Raw genomic sequence first — 6,222 nt, forward strand, 5'->3', positions numbered from 1 at the left:
AGAGAGAGAGAGAGAGAGAGAGAGAGAGAGAGAGAGATGGGGGGGGTCACGAAGGGGGCGCAGGGGTAGCTGTTCCACCCGAACCTCACGAATGCATGAAGCTCGAACCTTGAACACCAACAACCATTATTTGAAATTAAAAGATCAAATCGGAACAGAGGGACCCACCATTTCTTACTTAATTTGTCTGGGCAACATTGTTCAATAACAACCTCTCAAGTGTCAGTAAGAGAGTCGTGACTGGGAGAACCGAACCGTGGTTCCGTGGAGATTTAGTTTGAGTTTATTAAACCTCTCACGATGGCAGGTGTGTGGACTGAATTCTCGCGCTCTCGCGAAACCCTGAGACTGAGGAGAAAGCACCGAACTGGCCATTAACTGGACTTGGGCTGAAGAAGGTGTTTGTGGTGCACGTTGCTCTTAATGAGAAAGCATTCATCCTTTCGAGTGAATTCCACTGTGCACAGGTAAGATCTTCCTCCTCCTCCTCCTCTTCTTCGTCACCTCCTGCGCTTCATCGGCTCTTTGTTTCAGCACCAAGGACAGATCCAAACACATCAAACACCTGCACCTGTGGGGACATCATGAATGGAAGCTTATTTCTCACCAACTCCAAAGCGAAATCAACTTCGCATCCTTGAAACAAGTTGCACAAGGTGTTGAATTTCTGCCAAATCGTTTCATCACAGGTGAGCAAGCATGCATTTTATTTACGCGCCACAGTACGCACGTATTTGCGCACACTTTGGTTCATTTTAAAATCAATTGCATGTCAGACTGGTTGTGTTTACCACCACAGGCGAAGTGTTTATTATGTTAAGGAACAATTTATTACATGCAGCGATAATCAGAGCAAGTCAAAGTGCCGGAGAATTGCCTTATCGCGCGCCTGCACGGATGCTTTGGCATTTCTTGAGCACAAACCTGTCTTGTGATAGAATACAAACAGGACAGGCTTGCGTTTGAATGTCAATGAGATGTTGCTCCTTTGTTGACTATAAATGCACTTGATATTAGAGCACAACAGAAGTGTGATTGACAATCTGACACGCTCAACTCTGATCAACTTATTACAAAGAAAGGTAGGATCAGTACATCACTTAAAAGAAACAGGGTATGCATTATGCAAACATATTTTAGGTTTGCATCTGATTGCTTTTGTCATAATCAGGTTTTAATGTCTTATATTTAGTACTGAAATAATATATATTTTTTCTGGATTCATGCAAATTTGTAAAACCCAGGTGATGTATTCATGTTTAATATTTCTGACAAATGTGGACACGTGGAAGTTGAAACCATCCTCCAGAAACATTTTCAGGCTTTTCAGACTTGTCGACGCATTTCATCAAGGGGCTTATGTGTTCGATTTCTGTAATGAAATTCATTTATTCATGCAAATATTCAAAGCTGTTGAATATGAAGACAGTCAAATCATTATAATCATACCACCTTAAAAAACAACTAGAGAATTTATAAAACTGTGTCACTGCAATTGCTTAATTTAGGTTCTGTTGACACCAGTTCAAGAGAGAAAAACACTGAGCCTTCATTAATAATTATATTCATACCATATGAATAGCACAACCCTTGCCTTTGAACACCTTTCACAATCTATGAAATGGCATTTACATGCCATTTTCCTGTTGAGAAAGAAACTTCTTGCAAAACTTAACACCTGTTCATCCGCTGACACTTTGAATCTGAATAGTGTAAAGCTGATTGGACGTGCTGAGATAAACATCTTATAGTTAATTTGCTCCATGTCTGTGAATGCTTTTGTTCTTGGCAACCTTATCGAGCCATTCAACTGGTCTGGCTGAGCTCCAGAAGTTATCAATGAAACCAAAGTGGGTCCTATAAAAAGGAAATAGAACTTTAAGTGTATGTGAGGGTGTGTAGGAAAAATATTATAGGAATGTCATATTTTTACACTGATATATGTCACAGATATTAAATCACTTAGTTTAAACTTATCAGCAGTCAAGCTGATGGTGAGCCCAGACTGGTAAAATCCCATCTGGTCTCTCAGTATACACATAAATGCTGCCAAGACAAGAGAATCAAGGGAATTAATTCTTCCACAAGCTCTGAATTCCAGCATTATTATGTGCTTCCCTTGGTTATTGGGCATTTTTGGATTTCATGGCCAAAATAACCTGGGGTTAGAGACTGGATCCGTGTGGTGTGTGTGCTCCTCAATCAGATTGCACTGAAAAAAACACAATGAAATTAAGCCCATTAATAACATTTATCATGTCACAGCCCGACGGAGAAGGTTTATTCTCTCATCAGATATGAGCATTAATTGAATTAATTTTATTGCATGTCATTAAGAAAAATCTATGGTCTCACAAAGATTTATATACTGATGTAATCATTAATTTTATTATATTAAACTAAGCTGATATCATCGTCAGATTTGAGCTATGAATCAGTTTTGTTGAACTTGACAAGATTCTGCAAGTTTTAAAAAAATAAAATGAACATTGATTTCTCCATATGCTGCTTAATTTAACTACGTAAATTAAATCAAAGCAGTATTATTTGTTTAATTTAACTGTCATGTTGTGTTCCGGTCATTTTGACCTGGAGACGATTTCCCTTTTTCCTGAAAATGCTAGTTAATTTTATTGCATTGGACTAAAATTTACTGGCTTTGCTCACACAAGGTATAACAACTTCCCAAAAAAAAAAAAATGTTTTATAATTTGTCTACATTTCTACACCTTGTCAAAAATGACTTGACTTTACAAAAAAAATGCTTACAAACGTGTTATGCTATATATATATTGTAACCAAATATTGGATTCAATCATTTCATCAGCTTTCAATTAGCACGGGTTATGTATTTCTTTTTGGAACTGATTGATCATAGGCCTCATTCATTTGAGCTTATGCACCTCAGTTTTTGAGTCAACATTGCCAAAATTATCTACAAATAATACTTTTTTTCTATTAAAACCTGAGGTGCATAAGCTCAAATCAATGAGGTCTATGATCAATCAGTTCCAAAAAGAAATACAAAACCTGTGCTAATTGAAAGCTGATGAAATGATTGAATCCAAGATTTGGTGATGATGATTTACAAGTAATTTTTAAAAGGCCGGTCATTTTTGATCATGAACAGCAAATTAGGTAAACAATTTTCAGCCAAAGAGTTCAATCAAATCACTTTGACCGCTTGTCATTTTGTTCATGCTTTCCTTCCTTTGCGATTTATAGTGCACTGATTGCAGCGCTGTGCCTCTGGAGCAACCTTGGTTGAAGCGCCTTATTCAAGAGCACAGTAATGATGGCTCCTCTCAATAACTCTTCAGTTAACAGTTTTCCCCTAAGTGTCAAACCTGACATGTTGACATTAAAACCTAAAATATACTTTGATATTTACGCCTGGGGACATTGTGTGGCCTTAAACTTGAGTGATTGTTCATTATTCAAGTGAGACTGCTATTGTTTTACTGATATACTAATGTCCAGACCTCTGTTCATTACCATGGACTGGTTCATTACCTTGACAAGTTTCTCTTGTCCAGCGAACAGAGGGTGCCCGTTGCTTCCATCTGTGCCAGAGAAGAGGGAAAAGCCATGATTAGTTTTTAATGTCATTTAAATGATTTTGTGGTTTTGGTCAACTGCTGTTGGTGAAATTTAGAAACCTGCGAACTATAATTATAACCCGTAATGATTTGTTTTGGGACTGAGAGACACCAACACCTTTTTAATAGCTAAGGAACACACCTACACTCTCAGAAAGAAAAGGTACAAAGCTGTCACTGGGTACCCTTTGGTACAAATCATAAAATGTATATCTTTGTGCCTTATTTAACCCTAAAAGGTACATCGTAGTTCATTAAAGGTATAAGTATATATTATTACTTGCTTCAGTACATATTAGTACCTTTTGATATGGTACCACCCTAGTAACAGGTTTTGTACCTTTGTTTCTGTAAAAAATAAAAAAATGTGTAAAATTTAGTGGAAAAACAGTGGAAAATTAAGGTATTAGATTGATACGACATGATTTGACTCTGATTATGATATGACTTTGCATAAATCAACCTTGCGGTATAGCTATCATTTACTCATTTATCATTTGTATGAAAATTAATAAATATAGAGCAAAATTCTCTTTCATTTATGAAAAATGTCAATCAATAACTACAAACCAACACCCCCCCCCCCCCCCAAAAAAGTATTTATAGATTACAATTAGAAAAAAAACATTCTATGTTGTATATTTATATGTCAGTAATTAGTGTAATAATAAATCAGTGTAAAATAGATAGATAAATAAATAAATACCACCTACGATGATTATTCTAATCTAATGTCATATTTTATTGTAAGAACAATTTTTCTCAATTTTGGGAAGACTGAGGTCAGTATCTGAAAAATGCAATTTTATGAAGTCCCGACATTACAAAGAACTTTATACTTTATTATTACTTTAACTTTATTGACTTGCTAGAATCCCTCAATTTATTCCGCCTATGATAACAGATCTTGTATTAATTAGAATACATGTATATCTTTATCACACTGCATTGCCGCCCCAACCCACCCACTTTTTCTTGTTTCCATGGTTACAAAAGTTAAGGAAGAGAAGCCTAATAAACAAGATGTTGCCTCATTACGCCAGCAGGAAGGGTACAAGAGGGCAAACACCAGGAACATAAGTGCTTTATCTTAAATTAAATCTCATATGGCATTTTTGAAAAGTTAGTGGTGTCCAGAGGCTCAGAAGAACATCTCCTTCACATTCAAATGATCATATTCATCATCATATCTAAGGCAATAAAATGTTCAGTTTATAAATATATACTGTATTATTTATAACTGTTTTGCTGTGCAATTCATATTTATATCTTGCACTTAGAAGAGGGTAAACTTTCTAGTGACTCAAAAATGATTCACAATCAAATGGCAAAACTGGAAAAAAAAAAAATGTGAAAGAAACATATGTTAGATTTTATAATTAGGTGCTGGCTAAGACAAGCATCAGTATTACTATTGCTCATAATTTTTCAAAACCCTTAACCCTAACTATTAAAATTTGGCATGTAACTCGTCCTGCACCATATGTGCTACAGGCGTAAATGATACCTCAAATTGTGCCACTTGTTGAAGGAAGATGTACTGTTACGCTTCAAAGCAATCTGATTCAATGCATTTTATCTAACAAATGATGAAACGTGAAATAAAACCCATAGCCTTACACTGAATGAAGAATCTGAGTCATATAGAGACCAGGGGTCTCATTTATAAAATGTGTGTACGCACAGATTTGATCTTAGAGTGTGCGTACGCTAAAATCCACGGCAACGTTCATATTTATAAAAAACGGTCTTTGACGTGGAAAAGTACTTACGGCCACGTCAGGGTCTGAGCAGACGTACGCACTTTTCGTTGTGGCAAAGTCGGAGTACTGCTGCTATTTGAACATCTAAGGTGCAATAATAATAAAAGCGGTGTATGTGCAAGCACCGGATTCATCATAAACAACAAAGACGCAGTGTAAGAGATTAATTGTGCAATGTTGTCAGATTTTTTATTAACGGGAGTTTTTGCGAGATTAAACGATCCTTTTTAGTAGCCTATTGTTGAGAGTTCTTTACTCGCTTTCTGTACACAGTTTATTCCATGTTACAAGATTTTCCACCCATTACAAGAGAACTTGTGAAGTCTTGATTTACTACTAATGCGTAACATAGAAAAAAAGAATGCATAAACGCATCTCTGACTGTTTTGTCTGTGTAGCCTATAAGAATAGGCCTATGTCATGCAATAACGGTTTTAATATATTCTATTCAATAACATTGTTAACTGTTTTTATTTATAGCATCTGCTGCTTTGCTTCTGTGAAAATGAATAGAGACATCAGCCTTAAACTTTTTTTTGTCATTTACATCAGTTATATTTGTAATACACTATATATTTTTGTGTCAGTACATTAATGGCACATTTGAGCAGCATTAGTAAAAGAAATGTCAAATCACATGCAGGTTTTTTTCAGACCGGAGACCGTAATCGTGTAATAATTTATTTTATTATGATATGAAACATCCCATTTTTCTTTCAATAATGTTTTTTAAAGTTTTGCAAGGATTTGGTGATACTAAACTTTTTATTAGTTGTCATAGCAAGTGATTTTAAAAGTAGGATGGCTCCCTTTTTATAAGATGTTACTTGATTTTACTTGAATTCGTAGTTTATTCTTAT

At 35.5% G+C, this 6,222-nt stretch overlaps 1 protein-coding gene across 1 annotated transcript in view; it reads left to right on the forward strand.

Annotated features, from left to right (window-relative positions):
- Positions 1-87: 87 nt before the first annotated feature.
- Positions 88-6,222, forward strand: part of LOC107582373 (metabotropic glutamate receptor 2-like) — a 27,428-nt gene continuing 21,293 nt past the window's right edge. Inside the window, exons 1-2 of the mRNA XM_016268170.1 lie at positions 88-467; positions 535-689. The gene's annotated coding sequence lies outside the window, so the exon portion shown is untranslated. The remainder of the gene's footprint in view (positions 468-534; positions 690-6,222) is intronic.

This window comes from Sinocyclocheilus grahami, unplaced genomic scaffold (assembly GCF_001515645.1).
Source record: "Sinocyclocheilus grahami isolate Dianchi unplaced genomic scaffold, SAMN03320097.WGS_v1.1 scaffold44.1, whole genome shotgun sequence".
Lineage (NCBI taxonomy): Eukaryota > Metazoa > Chordata > Actinopteri > Cypriniformes > Cyprinidae > Sinocyclocheilus > Sinocyclocheilus grahami.